Source organism: Talpa europaea, assembly GCF_964194135.1.
Source record: "Talpa europaea genome assembly, chromosome: 12".
In the NCBI taxonomy this organism is placed as follows: domain Eukaryota; kingdom Metazoa; phylum Chordata; class Mammalia; order Eulipotyphla; family Talpidae; genus Talpa; species Talpa europaea.
In genome coordinates this window covers 41140834-41159618 of record NC_140079.1, presented here as the reverse complement: position 1 = coordinate 41159618, position 18785 = coordinate 41140834, and the positions used below count along the sequence as shown (strand labels likewise).

Genomic DNA, 18785 nt, shown 5'->3' with positions numbered 1-18785 from the left:
CTTCAAGGAAAGATGAACCCAACTTAATCTGAATGAGGCATATACCCAACTTCCCCCCCAGGGAAGTGGCATTAAACTGAGTCTTTAGTGGCATTAAACCAAGTCTTTAGTGGAACACATTTTCCTACTTTGCTATAGTGGGAAAGGAGTGATGGGAAAGATTCTGGTCAGAGAGAACAACATGTGCAAAGGTCCCATGGCAGAAGCTTAGGACTTTGTATTCCTAAAAACAAACCCAAAAGACACTGTCTGAGCACAGAACCAGCAATCTGTGATATATTATGTCTATAGATGGCCTCACTGGCTGGCATGTAGAGAATGAATTGGGTAGGGGCAAGAATTAAAACTCCAAAACCAGGGAGGCAACATTTATAGTTCTTTAGTGACACAGACAATGTGCTGTGGACTTGGGATAGTGGCTGTGGAGATGAAATTATTGATCAATTTGCAACATTTTGAACTGGCATGATTCTCCTCTCCCTTCTCTCTCTCTCTCTCTCTTCCTGTTCTGGTTGATATTTCTGGGTGAAGAAAGCAGTTGTGTTCCTGCTAAGGGTATGTACTCTGGAGGGCATATTTGTCACAGATGGTCTTTGGAGTTCTAGCCAAGAGAGTAACTGGACAGCCCCCGGCCCCCAGGGTTTTCTGGAAGCATTTAAAAAATGGCCATTTATTAATAACAACAGTGAGTTGATAGCCTTTCCTTAGAAACACTGTTTGGCTATTGCCTCATTTATCATCCCAAATGGCTCTAAGAGAATGATGGGGGAGAGAGCTGGGGGCTTTTCTCTCTGTTTTTGTTGTTTGTTTTTTTATAGAATAGGGGAAAGTTAATCAACAAACTTGAGATCACACAAAAGACATTGGCTTGGGGATTGGAATCCAGTTCCTCAGATTTCTGTCCCAAGAAGTCTGTCACACACCCACTCTCTCAAGCATACTCTTTCGCAAACCTCTACTGAGGTGTTCTTGAGTAATTTTCTTTTCTGTTGCAAAGAGGCAGAAAACTCAAGGGACTTAAGCCAAAAGAGAGGTGTTTCCTGGCTCTTGAGAAGGAAGAGTTCAGGTTTGTCTGGATTGGGGATCAGATAGCATCATTGGGTCTTAGTTTCTGAGCTCTGTTTCATTTTGTTTTTAATTTTCTTTTTATTTATGTATTTTTTTACATCATTATTCATTTTTGAACAATGTTTGCTTCCCCCCTCAGGTGTAGTCCCCACAAAATTTCCTTTACCAATGCACCTGTGCACCATCACCACAGTCCCCTGTGCTCCTCCCTCCCTCTGATCCTGTTTTTTTCTCTTTTAAACAAAACACCCAACACTATTCACCTCTCATAACTTTATTTCGGTTTTCAGTGTCTACTAATTTATTTTAATTTTGTGTTGTCTGGTTTATCCACTTAGTTTCCTTATGTTGCACATATGAGTGAAATCATCCAATGTTTGTCTTTATCTTTTTGACTCAATTTCACTTCACATAATCACTTCACATTCCTTCCATTTTCCTGAAAATTGTAAAATTTCATCTTTCCTTATAACTGAATAATATTCCATCATGCTTATATACCACATTTTCTTTATCCAGCCATCAATAGACATTTTTAGTTTCTTTCTCTGGAATCTGATTTTTGAGGTTGGTGCCATTCTCCATGTGCATGTAATCCAGCTACAGCACCAGACGTTTGGTCCCCATTTGGTCCTTTCCAGAGTATAGCCAAAGGGATTCTCTTCCACATTCATCCTTCCAGCATTCTCCCAAATGATTTATTGCTTTTTGTTGGCTCTGCAGAGGTCATGTGATTATGCCTGAGCCAGTCACTGTGGGGAACTGCAAGATGCAGGAAGAGGTGCTCTGCTTAGCTTGAGCTTGAGCCACATGACAGTGTCTGGGTGAAGCCAACTTTGTGGAATAGGGACAGGTGATGCCTTTAAAGGTGCATTAGGGTAGGCAAGCTATGCAACAAGCAACTCCATCTTCTGCAGTGGCTTAGCACAATAAGAATGCATTTCTAACTCATAAATCCCTTTCAGATAGTCAATAGGTGGCTTTCCATCTGGTGATGTAAGGACCCAGGCTCTTTCTATCTTGTGACTCCACCATCCCTTGAGAGCTTGAAAGGCTGTTACTTCCTCCCTGTAGACAGAGTATAATGGTATAACCATGAGGTGGGGAGGGCACATCTAGAAGTAGTACACCTTGCTTCCACCAACATTCTTTTGACCATCATTTCATGTCATGGGACATCAATGAAAGTCTCAGTAGGAAACAGAAGACACTCTTCAAGAAATGAATGATATGGGCAGTTAGCAAAACAGGGAAGAAAGAAGGGAGAGAGAGAAAATAGAGAGGAAAAACATCTGCCTGGCAGGAGCTGTAACCTGAGGAAACTGGTAGAATAAATGCCTTAACTTTCTATACCCCTCCCACCACCACCACCCCCATTTCCTGCAAGATCCTTTTTTGTACAAACCAAATTGGAAGCCAGAGAGTGGGGAGCTCAATGAGATGGTCTATACAGGTTACCCTGCCCAGGCATAGCAGAGTAGGAAAGGAAGGAAAGAGGATTCTGGGGAACAGGAAACAGCCAATACCCTTCTAGTATGGGAAAGACAGAGCCATTGAGTTCATGTGCACCGTTGGGAGGAGGAGGCTTAGTGGATACATCACACTGTCTTTTCCCACAAGGAGATAAAACAAACAACTACTTTGCTGCTGTTGTTATTGGTGGTGGTGATGGTGGTGGTTATCGGTTTCCTTTACACACTAGTGTCTTCCCCCATGTTTTCTTTTCTTTCTCTCAATCTAAGTAGAAATGCTTTGATGTCCTTGAAAAGAGTTCACTTCTATGCCAGGCTTCAGTGTGGGGCCCTCTGTTAGAAAGCTGATAGTGGGGGTTATCAGCACGCAATCTGTGCCCCTCACAAGGCCCTTGGTTTAGCCCAAAGCTGGAGTGGGGGAAGCTGCTTGTATGGGCTCAAGGAACGACCCTTCCTGTGAGCTCTGTTTTGCTGAAGGTGAAACCTAGGAGAGGCCCTGTGTCTAACTCTAGGAAGGTGGACTCTGGCAGGAAGCGACCCCTGCCCCCACCACTCTTTGGAACAGCCTTGGCAGCCAAAAGTGGATGCACAAATGAAATTGTAGCCCTGGCGTGCTGACAATGGCTCACATCCACCCCACCCCAATCCGGTGCAGCTGTGTTAGCTTGTGCATCTTTTTCTCCAGCCGCTGCCAGGGTCAGCCTAGCCACGATAACAATGACCTGTCCCCTCCTTGCCTTGCCCACTTCTTTGAACCCTTGCCATCACTGTCTCGGCGTCCTCCATTCACACTTTGCGGTATCTCCTCCCCTCCATGGAGAACGGAAGAACAGCCCCTCATTGCCTCTGGCAGCTGACTCGCCAGGTCCCCACCTTCCAGCCACTCCCGGGCCCAGGACAACAATGAGGAAAAAGGTAGGCAAACCCAAGTTGCCCATGGTGGTGCTGGCTCCACCACCCATGGATTCTGTGATTCCTAGTTTTCATACCCTCTTCTCAACTTTGCCGGGCTCCTGCTTCAGCAGTGATGATTGCTTGGGTTCAAATCCCAACTTGATCACGTGAACTTGACCCAGTGAATAAATGACTTCACCTTCACCTTTTAGCTCAGTTTCCACACCTGTCAATAAGAACAGTCATGATGACTAGAACTGAGCAATTGGCCAAACACCTCTCACTTGAATCTGTTAAGTCCGTCCTCTCGGTACCCTGACGATAATATCCAAATTCAATAAGCTGTTGAACAGGTTTAATGCAATAAGTAGGCAAGAAAGCTTCCTGAGTCCAGGGCTCACCACATCATAAATGCTTGATATAGATGCTAGTTTGAATAGTAATTATTATAGCATGTTATATTACATAGTTCTACATGTGTTTATAAATGTGTGCTCTAAGCGCTTAATATATTAACATACAGTTATTTATTATTGGCACAGCAGAGGAGTCAGCAAACTTTCCTTTAAAGGGCAAGTAAATATCTGGACTTTAATAAATAATAAACAAAGGACTTTGCTACCTTTCAGATAGTAAAGATCTGAAGCTCTGTGGGCCATAAGTTCTCTCTCAGGCCCCGCTCTGCTGTTGTAAAAGGCACCCAGAGACAGTATGTCAATGAATGGGCATGGCTATTTTCCAAGAAAACTTTATTTACAAAAACACGCCACAGGCTGTAGTCTGCCAGGGTCTGAGATAATGTGTGTCATTAATGTAGCAGTATTTTTTAAAAACATGTTCTTCTGTTTATACACTTCTTTCCCCTTCCATTCTTACAGGCCTGCTTTTCTTTCTCTCCTTCGCTCCCATCTTTCAGAAAAGCACATCGAGGCCACTAGACTGTGTGGTCCTTCCAGCCCCAGGCTTATTTGTCTGGTGGGGAGTGAGGGTGGTGCAGGCTTACATCCCTCTGCCCTCCCTCCTTTATTCCTGACTTCCCAGGTCACCATTCTTGCACTGCTGATTTCCTCAAACCCTGGAGCATCTTTGTGCTCCTGTCCCCACTCACTTGGCTTTTGCCATGCTCTCCTCTTCACTCTTCTTCAAAGACACTGAACACCCTCCTTCCTCAGAGTCTGGGTACCAGCTGCTCCCTTGGCCTGGATCTTCACTGTCCTAGGTCAGTCACTTCCTGCCTCTTACCTCCAAGTCTTTACTCAAAGGCTTTCTCCACAGCCAAACTGTTTTAAATTGTACACCCTGCCCTTCTCACTGCCTCCTGGCTTTATTTCCCCCTTTGGCAACCTCTTTGGTACCCCTTTTCCATAACCTGTATAGCAGCAGGCAGTTTTATTGATTTTGTCCACCAGTGTAGCCTAGAACAGCACCTGGCACATAGTAGGTGGTCAAAAATTGTTTTGAATGGGTGAGAACTACACCTTTGTTCATTTTAATTGCTGAGTAGTAGTCCCTTGCATGACCATACCAGTTTGCTTGTCCATTTATCTGTAGATGAACACTCGATGAATCTTCATAAATCCTTTAGGTTTTCCATTAAATGGTACCTTCTCAGAGAGCCTTTAACACCCAGCCCCCCACCCCTGGCCTGAGTTTGGTCTCCCCCTTCAGTCCTCATAGCACTCATCATGGTGCAGTCACAGGTCTGTGCTGTGAGGCATGCTCTGACCAGAGCTGTTTACTTCCAGAGTGAAAACTGAAGCTAAGAAACAAAGCACAAGCATTTGTAAAAACAGCTCTGCTCTCAGAGGCAGTGGTAGTTGGCGCCCCATTCATCCATGTGGGAGGATGTCACAGGTCTTCTGGAGCTTACTGTTCATGGTGGACTCTATATGGTTGATAAGGCATTGTTACATGGTGTCACATGATGTCCTGCAATGACAGGTTGTCATAAAAGCCAGGACAGAGCACTATGGGCCAGTGAGCTGGAAATTAGGGAGGAAATGACAGTACTGACCTAGTCAAGTGGGAGGGGCAGGATCAGAGGGTTAGCTGTGGAGATAATGAGTGGTTGTGTTCTGGCAATAATTTCTAATTTATTTATTGTGGTAAAGTACGTAAAATGTAAAACTTGTCATTTAATGGCCTTTAGAGCATCACAATATTGTGCAACCGTTACCTTTGTTTAATTTCATCAATTTCATCATCAATGTTTGATCAGCACAAAAGGAGACCCTGTACCAGTTATTAGTCATTTCCCACTCTCCCTCCTCCCAACTCCTGGTAATCACTAATTCTGGCTATAATTTGAAAGTTGACCAGTAGGATTTCTGGACAGATAGTGGTAAGAGATCAGTGAATTAATGTGAAGAAAGCAGTTTGGTGACATTTAGCAGGTGCTGAAAACTGATATATTGGCAGTGACAGCAAATGCTTTCCAGAAACCTTGCTCCCATGATAAACTGGCTTACCCACCTCCTTGGAGTTTCCGCCTGCTGGCTGGAAGTGTGGCAGACCCAGCATCTTTGTACATCCTGAGTAGGGATTAGGAAAGAGTCATCAGGGGTCAAACCAGATTTCCCAGAATCATGCAAGACTGCGCAACCAACATGAGTTGTAGCAAACCTGGCTTTGGCTGATGTTGCTCCAACTAGCATTAGCTGGACCTTCAACTTGAGCCAGAATGGCAGCTTTCAGGGGAAGAGCAAGAGGCGTATAGTTTCTTTTCCTGAATGTGCTTCCACTTTCTTTTGCAGCTTCAAATAAACTCCTGCTCTGTTCTCTTTTACTGTTGACCTCTCTCTGAAAGGAGTATGAATCTCCCCCACCCCTTTCCCAATGTCTGTGATATGTTTTGGTTTCTATAGATGAAACTCTTCTGTGTGTATGTCTGCTTCCGTCTCTCCTTCACTGAATGTAATTTTTCCCCTTGTTCCTTCTCCCCCTGCCTCCATTGATGTTTCTTCTCATTGTTATCTAAATCTTATCCTCAATTCCTTTCACGTGCAGTGGGTAGCACTTAAAGAACACGGATCACATGGTCTTGGATTCTGACCCCATATCTGCCACCTTTGAAACTGACTTTGGCCAAGTTATTTAATCTTCCTGGATAGAAATCCTTTGTATTGGTCAGTCAATATTAGGGGTTCTTCTCTTAACAGCATATTCTCTTTCCTATCTCCTTGAAGTTGGGCATGGCTATGACTTGCTTCAGTCAATGGATTGTGAATGGAAGTGACATGTGTCACTTCTAGGCAGAAGCTCTAAGAGCCAGTGTATGGTTCACTGCATTTCCTTTTGCCTGTATCCACCATCACTAATGCACAGAGATGGAGCCTCCCCGAGACTAGGATGGCACAGAACAGAGTTCCCGCTCCACCTGAAAGTGGACCTGTAATGACTTTGGCAAAACATAGACTCTCCATGGTATTATCTATTATCTAATATCTATTAGCTATTAATATTTCTTGATCTGCACACTGGGAATATTATCTAAGCACTGTGAGCATACATATATGCTCACATGCATATAAAATTTTTGCTAACAAATATGATTTCCTAACTGCTGTCTCCCTCTAGGGTCTCTACTTCTTCTCCATGTTTTTGAAATCTTGAGGAAAAAAAGTGTGGGAAATAATTGTCTGACTTTTCCACCCAGGAGATGAATGGTGTCTAAAGCTCTGAGCAGTGATTCAGTCCCTCTTCGCCTCCTTCCTATGACCTTTTTTCTCTCCTTCCCATATCACTTGGTACCTACTGAGTGATTAAAAAATCGTATTTTTTAATTAATTAATTTATTTATACAAGCATTGGGTACAGTCAGAAGCGCGGGAGGGTGAGAGAATTCACCAGAGCCAGAGCGGGGGGCAGAGCAGGCAGAAGGACCGAAGTACACTGCTGAGGGGAGCAGCGGGCGGCAGGAGAGGTCTGCGTGCCATGTGGGACCCTCCTCCGGTGGCCGGGGAGCAGCCAGGGATCGAACTGGCGCTGCAGAGGCTGCGGGCAGCTTCCCAACCCAGCTGCACCACCAGGGAGGCCCAAAATCATTTTTTTAATAAATTATTTTATTTTATATAATTCTTACATCATTTTTCATTTTTGCATAATGTATGCATTTTCATTTGGTTGTATTCCCCATATAATTCCCACCCCCTTTTTCTGACCCTAATCCCTCTTCTCCTACCCCTGCCCCCCACTGTAGTATGTCTCTGGTCTTTAGTTGCTTGTTGATAAAAAATCCTATTTTAACTCATTCAGTTTTAACTCTTGCCATCTTCATTTTCTCTTTCCCATGTCCTGTTTTCCTGTTCTACTGCTTATCCCATGAGGGAGTTTAAACTAGTGGTCTAGAACTTGCAGTGCTTCTCTATTATTTTCAGTTTATTGTTTACCTGCCCTCCCCCCGCCCCCCAGTCAGTTATAGTAGCAAATTAACAAATTCCTCTGAAGTTCCTCAAGCTTGAAGACATTTCCTTTTGCTCACCTAAGCAGAATTCAGGAGCAGTTGCAGATATCCTGGCCCCTACTGTATATCTTCCTCTGTGTTGTGAGAGCGACTCAGTCAGGGTCAGTGAAGACCCAAGCAGATCTTAGCCAAGGCTCCTTGATGTTCTGGCTGTGCTGGGGTGTTGTCATATTGATTAAGCTCCTGGGATGGCTGCCAGTAGCCTCTAGGATTAAATCAATAGAGTTTGCAAAAAGTAAAAGCTTCTTTTGGAGGCACAGAATATGTTGGTTTATTTTTTAATGATAAAGCTTCAAGGAGAATCTTCACGGATGGCAGGCCCAGCAGAGGAAAAGGCCAGGCAGACCCAAATATTTGGAAAGTGCATGGGGAGCAAGTGAGGGAGGTTTCATCAGGGGCATGGAGCTTTCAAAAATATCTGTTTAATTCAAGTTGCCAGACCTACAGCTGGGAGAGTTGAGAGAGAAGGTAAAATATGCAGAAAGGAGTAACACCAAGATGTAAAGAGAAATGAAGTAGATGTAGATTCATTCACTCATTCAACAAACATTTATTGGAGTCCTGTTACGTGCCTCGTATGGGACGGATACTGAAAATAATGGTGAACAAATTCTTACGACAAAGTGTTCTTAGAAAAGATGAAAAGGGGAGAAGACACAGGAGGAGGTCGTGTGAAGACAGAGGCACAGGTTGGAGTAAGGCTGTCATAAGCCAAGGTATTCCTTGAGCCACCAGAAACTGAAAGAGGCAAGAAGAATCCTCCACTAGAACCTTGGAAGGAGCTCGGTCTTGCCGATATCTTAATTGTGGGCTTCTGGCCTGTATCACTTAAGAGAATAAATTTCTGTTTTAAGTCACCATTATGTCAGCCCTAGGAAACTGATACAGACACTCCTATAAAGTTTGTCATGGCACAGATAGACACAGTGGTTTCCAGACTCTCACTCTGTAGCAGGGAGGAAATGGGATGAAGAAATACCCCAAACTCCTCCTCTCTTACAATTTCCTGCTGGTGGGAGATGATGGAGGTTGGGTGATACACTTCCCAAGAGTCAGCTCTGCCTCTCCCAGAACACTCAGCAGAGCAGTGAGTGAATATTTGGGGGAAAGGAGCAGCAGGAGTATGACAAAGCATGAGATCAAATGCATGAGATCCCCTAGGAAGTGGATATGGATATAGAAGGGAAGATTACCTGGACTTGAGCCAAAGGAAAGACCAACTTTTAGAGATTGAATTGAAAAGGAGGAGTAAAGAGGAGAGACAGAATTTGTGACAAGCAGAATAGGAAGGAAACTAGGAAGACATAAAAGAAGGGTATGGCCAAGTAATCCAAGCTGTGAAAGGTGACCCTGGGATTTAGCAGCCTAGAGGCCTTTGGCAATATTCACTAGGAAAGTATTGGTTTAAAATATTACATAGGGGCCTCCCTGGTGGTGCAGGCAGTTGAGCACAGCGCTGTGAAGCTGTCTGCAGCCTCTGCGGTGCGGGTTCAATCCTGGCCAGCCGGGGAGCTACCCACATAGCACAGCAGAACTCTCCTATCTCCCCTGCTGCTCCCCTCAGCAGTGTATTTCGTCAGTCTGCCTGTTCTATTCCCCGCTCTGTCTCTGGTGAATCCTCTCACCCTCCCGCACATCTGTCCTGTACCCCGGTTCTTGTATGCATGAATAAAAATAAATCTTTAAAAATAAAATATTACACAGTACAAAGCTTTATAATGCAATATCTGTATATACTACATTATGATCACCACTGAAAATCTAGTTTCCATCCACTGCCATTTAGTTGATCCCATTTACCCAGTTTCCCTAATTTCTCTCTCCCTTTCCCCTCTAGTAACCACTATTTTGTTCTTATAATCTAATAGTTTTGTTTTGTTTGTTCCTTTGTTTTTGTTTATGTTCTACACATGCATAAGATGATATAGTTTTTGCCTATCTATGACTTATTTCATTTAGCATAATGCCCTCAATTTTTGTTTTAATGAAAAGAAGTAGAGAAATTTAAGTTTGCAACTGGTGGAAGATTTTGGGTCAAGAGTGGGGGTTCTAAAGATGAGAAAATATTTTTCTAAATTATGTTTGGGCCTTCCTTCATCTAGGATGCTACAATTTGTGAATGCAAATATGAGGTCATGAATTTAACGTCATCAGCACAGATTGCTTATCTTATTCAGGAATGTTCTCCTCTATAGGCATGAGAAGACAACTGGTTGGATTCATCCAAGGATTGGCTTTTTCCAGGAGAGAGAGACAAATAAGGGAGTAAGCTAGGTAAGGCTGACAAGGAAGGAGCTGAATCCAGGAGGAGGTGCTAAGAAATGGTGCGGTCAGCGGGTCACGGGAATTGATGGGATGAATGTTGGATTGCTCGTGATATGGGAAGAGGAGACTGGTATTTAAAGAGAAGGAAATTTGGAGAAAAGATATTTTGGAGGTCGCTGGCACAGTTTCTAGGGTGCATGATTGGAGTAACTTAGAGTTGGCGTTAGTTACTTTTGGTGAGATAGAGATGTCCTTCAATGATCAATAAGGAAGGGATCAGCATGGATGGTGGTCTCTCTACAAGGAAATTGAAGGTCATAGAAGGTAACACAATAGTCTCCACCATAATTTTTATTTTCCTGGGGCCTCAGCATCTTGACTACTGGGACTTCCTTCTTCTTTTGACCTTGAACTTCCGACTGAACCCAAGGCATTAGAAGGGACAATGTGGGCTTGCCAGTTTTAGGGGAGGCAACTTCTTGGTCTTGCTGTCTTTCTTGACTGCACCTGAATTAGAAAAAACTTTCTTCACCTTACCTGATTTATTGGGCACTGTTATCACCTCACCTGAGTTGGGAAGGCCATTCCTTGTTTTGCTTGCTGTCTTGAGGTCCTTCTCCTTGACCTCACTGGTTTTCCTTGGGGTCTTTGTGGTAGAAGTCACCCTGGACTGGGTTCTCCATTTATTCTTCAGGAACTAATTTGAAGATGCCAGTTGGCCTCCTCGACCTTGGAATTGATAGTCTTTGGGGATATTTCCAGGTTTGAATTTAAGCCACGAGGTAAATAGAACATATAGAGAAGATGCTGGGGAAATGGAGGATTTCACTAACTGTTGAACAGGGGTGAAGGTACAAGAGAGGAGAAGAACCTTCACTCAGTAGAGGGAACACACTAGGGAACACAGATGTAAATTGTATCAGGAGATGGGGACCACTTAGAAGGCCCCAGGGAAGTTATTGTCCTGACAAATAACTTAAGATAAGAGACTAAGAGAAGTCTTCAGTTCTTATTTGGAATCCCAGACCCCAAGAGTCTAGAAATGACCAATACCACCTACTTTTTTCAATTGTGTTATTCTTTTTTTTCTCTTTTTATCAAGGGAACTTCTTTTTGCTTTGTGTATATTTGTGTTTTCCATGAGTCATGTTAATTCTTGCATGTTTAAACTTTTTGATAAAGAGCAATTTGTATATTTAAATTACAGATTTAATTTCATAAGGAACACACGTCTGTAAAATAAAATGTGGTAAATCTCCAGGGTTGACTTGGCGGTATATAAGAGAATATCAAAGGTGCACCCCCCCCTCAACAGTTTCACAACATTTGGAATTTATCCTACAGAAAAATCCTCACAAGTGCACAAGGATGTATGGTCAGATTATTCATTGCAGCTTTGCTTGTAATAGAGACAAACTGGAAGCATTTAGGGGAATATTAAATAAATGATGATGCATCCACTTACAAGAATACTGCACAGCCTTTTAAAAGAGGAAGGTCCAATGTACTGATATGGAAAAATGTATCCAGTGTGGTGAGGGGCACAAATTGCAGAACATTATGTTCCAAGATCCCATTTTTGTAAAGGGAAATGCAGTTTTGTATACTCATATGCACTCTTTCAATACTATTTATTGAGTACCTACTATGTGTTAGTTGCTGGGCACATAACCAAGAACAAATTCCACAAACTTTGCCCTAATGGGGATGACATTTCTAGTGAAGGAGATTAGCATGAGTAAGATAAATAAAATACATAGTTGGCTTAATGTGAAAAGTTGCTAAAAACAAGAAGATCGAGACTTTAGATCTGGTAACCAGGGAAGGTCTCGCTGGCAAGGCGATGTTTTATACCACCTGAGGGAGGTTAGGCAGTGTGTCCTATCATATCTGGGGGGAGAGTTGGGGAGACAGCCGTTGGCACAAAGACTGTGAGGAACAGAGCTGAAATACAGACACTGCACTGGTAGTGGGTCATCTCTGTCTGGAGAGTAGTGTGGGTGAGGACTTTTCAATTTTCAGATGATACATTTTCAAATTTAAAAACTAAAAAGTGCACATATCCTTTTATAACTAAAACCATTTGTTATATTTAAAAGGAGGGATCTTGAGGGTTGCCTGGCTGGTGTTTCTCTCTGGGTTCAGGACCCACAGGAAAAAGACATCCGGAAAAGTCATAGGGTGGGAATTGGTGGGAACAGAAGCAAAACTAACAGGGGTTTAAAAAAAAATCAAGATGGGATCATACAACATCATTAACCATTTTAGAGTGACTGGTACATTGGCATATAGTGCATTCACGATGTGCCTAAACCACCACTTCCGTCTAGTTCCAAAACATTTTATCACCCCGAAAGGAAATTCTGTCTCCATTAAACAGTTTCCCCCTTTACTCCCCGTTTACTCTGCATTTTTGTCTCCATGGATCTACCTATTTTAGATAGTCAAAAGTTTGAAACAGTCCCCAAAACCCATCAGTGGATGAACAATGAACAAGTTGGAGTCTGTACCATAAAAAGGAATGAGGTCCTGATCTATCAGTTTTAAGTGTGGATCACCCTGAGTGAAAGAAGCCGGACCCAAGCTGTCGCCCATGGTAGGATTCCATTTATTTGAAATAGCTGATGGGGTTTTTGCAACGGTTTGAGCCTGATGTTCAAGGAACATCAAGCAGTATGTTCAAGACCACACACGTTCACTGCATTCTGTTCTCTGACACATTTCAGAGCTATGACGCCTGCTAGTGAAGGGAAGGAACTGAGAATTATGTGGGTAAAAAAGAAATGGGAAAAATTAGGAATACTAGTAGCAACTGTAATAAAAATAGTCAAATAAAAACGGTGTGACTACAAAGAGATGCACCTCATCTTACGATTTCATGAGCACATTAAGTTCTCTGATCATCACAGGAACCAGAGTTCCTCAAATATATTTACCAAAATGCCCACTTTTGCTGAGTATGATATACAGGTCCTGTTCTAAGTGTGCTGTATGGTTCCATCCTTCCATCCATTCGTTCCATTCTTACACAGCTTTGTGGGGTGTGCGCTCCTCTTCTTACTTTATTTAGGAAGGAACTGAGGTGGGGAGAAGGAAACACTTTTGCCCAAGATCAAAGCCATATCCAGACCCTTTCACATGCTCTGCTTTGTGATTTCTCATGGAAATATTTCCAGTTTTCTGAACAGAAGCATGATCAGGGTAGACTTCTCTTTTCAGAACCAAAGTGTTGAAAATCCTTGGATAATGTTGAAAACCAATGACAGCAAAATGATTTGGTATTGGGTTTTTAACATTCTCTTTATTTGATTCTCCTGATATAATGAATCTCTTCTTGTTTTAGTCTCTACTCTGTGTGTGAAGTGTAGGTCTTTACAGATATCTCAAAGGGTGTTAATACTGACACTGGGTTGGTTTGCCCTGACCCAGGCTTGCCATGTATGGGTGGATGTGAAATTAAACTTCTGTCTCTTGGCGCTGGCTGTGGTGCTGGAAACATCCCGGGCAGCATCAGAGTTGCCCTTGTTAGCACCCTGATACCACTGGTGGAACGGTATCAAGCTTGATACCATTTCTAAGCTTGATTGGAGACTTTGAAACTCATGTCTGAGAACTTAAAGCTCTTTATATTATTGGAAGTTGAAATATTCATTAATATGAACCACTTGGGAAGGGCTTATGAGGGCGTGGACTTACATGTGGTGGTTGATTGTTACTAAATTAAATTGTGGCAGTTGGTTGGGACTCAAGTGAGGTCTCTCCATTTGGTCTAACCCATATGGTTAAGGTCCCACATGTACCTTAACTTCAATTTTTAAATAAAAACAAAACCATCCACCTTCTAAAAAGGATAAGCTGCTGAGTTGGCTGTGGGGACCACCAGCTTGAAAGGGTGGGTCTTGGAGTGAGCCTTCCTGTACCTTCTTGTGACCTTGAACTATTTAATTAACCTCTCTGAGACTTAATTTCCTCATCTGGAAAATGCACCTTACACCAAATCTACATGGTAGAATTTCTGCAAGGAATTAACTGAAACATTGAGTGTGAGGTGCTTAGCTCAGTGTCTGCCCAGCAAAGCGCTCAGTAAATGGCTGTTATAATTATGGCTATTGTGCCTGTTAATGGCCCTCTAATAGTTGCTCATATTGCTGAGTTAGACTGTAGCGTTTGTTTAGTGGAGCAAGGAATGTGTTCTAAATCTGTACATCTAGGGCCCTGGTACCCACGGCTCTTCCCCTGGAGATGAGCATGACAGTAACATGAAAATAAGGTCTGTTTGGCTTCTCCCCACAATCTCAATTGCTTGGTTCACTCATTGAAATATCTGTTTCCTCAGAACACACCCATCAAGCAGACCCCATAGTAGAGACAATGTCTTGATGAGTTAACAAACCTGATTTGATTGTCACACCAACCAAAGGAGGGGCACCACACAGAGGAATGAATTATTTGGACATTCTGTAAGGTCTTGCTAAAGGGCTGAAACTGTCAGCCATGCCCACTTTGCAAAGTGATTTTCCTTGGTATCCTGGATCCCAAGAGCATCTCCTGTTAGCAGATGCAGCCCTTCTTCCCCAAGAAGAATTGCTTGGTTGGTGCCAGTGTCACACACGGCCACTCTCTGGGGCCTCTGCAGGTCCTGATCAATCTAATTGTGGGAGAGCTTTGTGTATCTGCACTTGCCTGCAGGGCTATTTGCTATCCTGACTTCCACGAGCCATTTCAGAAGCCAGCTTTTCCTCCCATCAGGGATGCTTCTCTTCTTTCATCTCCTCCTCCCCCACCCTCTCCCTCCCCTTGGCCTCTTCGGCTGGCTGATTATTCTGGATCCCGCTGACACAGGTGCTTTCTTCCTGAGCCAATCCGGGAGCAAGAAGGCTCAGCTCAGCTAGCAGCGGCATTGCTCACCGCAGCTGTGAGTTAGAACCCAGGCTTTCTAAATTGGGAGGATCAGGCACGACTCAGGGTTGGGCTGAGTAAGCCTCTGCTCCCCCTGCCTGGACTACCTTTGACTTCTGCCTGGGGTGAGGCAGCTCCTCCCATGCCAAGAACTGAGTACCCCATCTTTGTGTCTGTGTGCCAAGTACATGGCTGCATATTTCAAGGAGTTGAAATGTGTCCTTAGCATATCCATGGGGACTTGGCATAAAATGAATTGGGGGGAGAGGTGCAGAAGAACTAATCACCCCTCTTTCCTTGTTTAGTAAGCACCTGCTATATAACAGATGCTGTCTTAGGTGCTGAGAACAGAGCAGTAAATAAAGTAGACAACAGTCCCTGCTTGCATGGAGTTTACCGTCTAGCAGGAGAACACAGTGAGCACAATAAAGGAAAATAACAGTAGATACTGGATTGGAGACATGGACCAAAGGGGAAAAATAAGCAGGAAAAGGGGCTGAAGACCTCCTTGAGGATGTGATTGCTGAGTAAAGGCCTAAAGGAAGTGAGGGTGGGAAGCATGTGGGTCTCTGGGGAAAGAGCATTTCCAGAGAGCACAACAGGTGCAAAGGCCCTGGGGTAGAATATGCCTGGTATGTTTGGGGAGGTCACTGTGGCTGCAAGTGAGTGAGCAAGGGGGAGAATGAAGGTGATGAGGGCAGGTCATTCATGGCCTTGCTGACTGCCAGAAGGATTTTCACTTTTCCTCTAAGAATTGGGAGCCATGGGAAGGCTGTGGATACTTCTGTATCCTTTAAACCAGAACTTGCTTATCTGCTTGGCTCATTCCAACATTGCTCAAGATCTTGGCCTTCTTATTAGCCCCATTGTCTTAGTGGGAGCAGAAGACTGGTCCAGGCTTCCTGAAGTCTCTTTCTGGGGTCAGATGTAAAGGAGAAAATTGGGAGGCAAAAGAGAAGCCCCTATTTCTTTGTGCATGACTAAAGCCATAATTACCTGGGCTCGTCCTACCCCTGAAATAGATTAAGGCAGCTTTCCTAAACTTAAGTGTGCTGTAATTCCCTGAAGCTCTCACTAAAATGCAGATTCTGACTCAGCAGGTCAGCCTGGGACCTAAGACACTGCACCTCTAGCCAGTGCTGCCGATGCTGTTGGTCCTTGGGTGTAGCGAGGGTGTAAAGTCAATGTTGCAGATTCCCATGGGGGCCTGCCAGAGGACACTGGCAGGGTCTGCAGGTGTGTGGAGGGAAAGAGAGATGATATTTACTATCCAGGGTGACTAGGTCTGACCAGAAATAAGAAAAATAATGAATGTGGGAGTGGGCAGCCTCTTTCCATTTGTCCACACACTAAGCCTTTGTCACCATCCTGGGTGAATGCTGGGTCTGAAATGCGGGCCATACTGGGCAACTGAAACCCTGATAATGCAGCCCACAAAAGTGCTGCTTGCTGCCAGCCTTCTGGGACTCTTCCTGGAATCTCAGTTCAAATCTGATGCAAAGGAAGTCACATTCAAGCCACTTAGGGGCAGGAGGCCAGGAGGCCGGAGGAGTGAGCCAGCCGGCAGCTTCATGCGGAAGCCAGCAAGGAGCTAGTTGGCAGGGAGGGAAAGTGAAATCAGAAATGATCGGATTCAAATCATGGCTTCAGAAGGCTCGGGGAGGGAAGACCAGGGAAGGGTTTGGCATTGCTTTTCTGTGTACAAATATTGTCTCTTATTTTCCGGGCTACAGGGTGAGGCAGAATGGAGTATTTGTGCAACACGGCCCAGCTTTGTTCTCTGTGCTCCTAATGACTGTTAGCTGGGAGGCAGGAAGCCAATCAGAGATGATAGTCGCAGGGCTGGCTTTTGTTGGCTCCCCAAATTGCCCTGAGTCTCAGATTTGCTTTTCAGAGTGTGTGGAGTGCGACTCAGCTGTTTTCAGCTGGAAGCGAAGGCCAGAGCTGGTGGCGAAGATGCTTCGGTTTTTCTGTTTTACTTAGACTTTTGCCTCCCAGTCTACTTCAGACGTGGCTTGCCCACCTGAGAGTGGGTCTGCTCCCAGTCCTCCTCCAGCAAGAGCCTTTGGTTTTACAGAGCTTCCAAAATGCCAAGCCTAGTTCTAGAGCCAGAGAAGAGCCTGAGACCAACTAAGTCTCCAAAGGAGAAAGCAGGGAGAAGGGCAGGAACTTGACAGGACCAAGTTCACCAAGATGCATGGATAACCTCTACCTCCCATAGCTCTTGAATAGTCAGCTTCTCAGAGGCTTGCCCTGGCCACCACATATTTTTAAATTGAGGTAAAATTTTGTAGCATATTAACCATTTGGAAGCAAGCAATTCAGTGTCATTTAGTATATTCTTAATGTTGTGCAACCATCATGTCTAGTTATTACAAAATATTAGACAGCCACTCCACACTCCCCAGCCCTCTCCCCCACACAAGCCCTGGCAGCCACCAATCTGCCTTCTGTCTCTATGCATTTGTCTGTTCCAGACATTTAATATAAGTGAAATCTTTTATTTTAAATATTTATTTTATTTATTTATGCATACAAGAACTGGGGTCTAGGCCAGAGGTACAGGGGGTGAGAGGATTCACCAGAGACAGAGTGGGGAGCAGGACAGGTGAATCTACTGAAATACACTGCTAAGGGGAGTAGCGGGCCAGACTGGAGAGGTCTGCTGCACCATATAGGTCATCTCTCTGCCAGGGATCAAACTCAGGCCTCAGTGGCTGGTGATAGCTTGATAGTGCTGAGACTGCAACCCCTGTGCCACCAGGGAGGCCCTGATCATATAAGTGAAATATTATGTGCTCTTTTTTGTCTGGCTGCTTGAATTCAACATAATATTTTTGAGGTTCATCCACATTATAACATGTATGAGGACTTCATTTTTTAAAAAGATTTATTTATTTATGCCTACAAGAGCTGGGGTACAGGCCAAAGATGTGGGGGGGTGAGAGGATCCACCAGAGACAGAGAGGGAAACAGAACAGGCAGATTGACTGAAATACACTGCTGAGGGGAGCAGCAGGCGAGACAGAAGAGGTCCGCCTCGCCATGTGGTTCTCTCCCTGGCCGGCCGGGGATCAAACTCATACTGCAGAGGCTGCAGATTGCTTCATAATGCAGTGCTTAATCACTTGTGCCACCAGGGAGGCCCAGGGCTTCATTTTTTATAGCTGAATAATATTCCATTCTAAGTATAGACCATTAACCATTCATTCATTGATGAACATTTGGGTTGTTTCCACCTTTTGGCTACTGTGAATAGTTTTTCTATGACTATGCATGTGTAAGTATCTATTTGTGTACCTGTTTTTTATTTCTTTGGGATGCACATGTAGGAGTGGAATTGTTGTGTTATCTTGTAATTCTACATTTAATTTTTTTGAAGAACTGCCAAACAGTTTTCCATAGTGGTGGCACCCTCACCAACATTTATTACTTCTTTTTTTTTTTATTTATTCTAGACATCCTAGTTAGTTTGGATAATATTTCATTGTGACTTAGATTTGCACTTCCCTGTGATTAATGACATTGAGCACCTTTTCATGTGATTGTTGTATATTTGAATATCTTTGGAGAAATGTCTATTCAAGCCCTTAGTCCATTTTTTAAGTGAGTTTGTCTTTTTTTATTGTTTTTTATTATATTTGGAATACCACATCTTTATCAGATATATGATTTGCAGATGTTTTCTCCATTATGTGGGTTGTCTTCACTTTCTTGGTAACACC

At 43.7% G+C, this 18785-nt stretch overlaps 1 protein-coding gene across 4 annotated transcripts in view; it reads left to right on the top strand.

Annotated features, from left to right (window-relative positions):
- Positions 1 to 18785, top strand: part of CACNA1A (calcium voltage-gated channel subunit alpha1 A) — a 216632-nt gene that overhangs the window by 18647 nt on the left and 179200 nt on the right. The gene's annotated exons all lie outside the window — the stretch shown is intronic.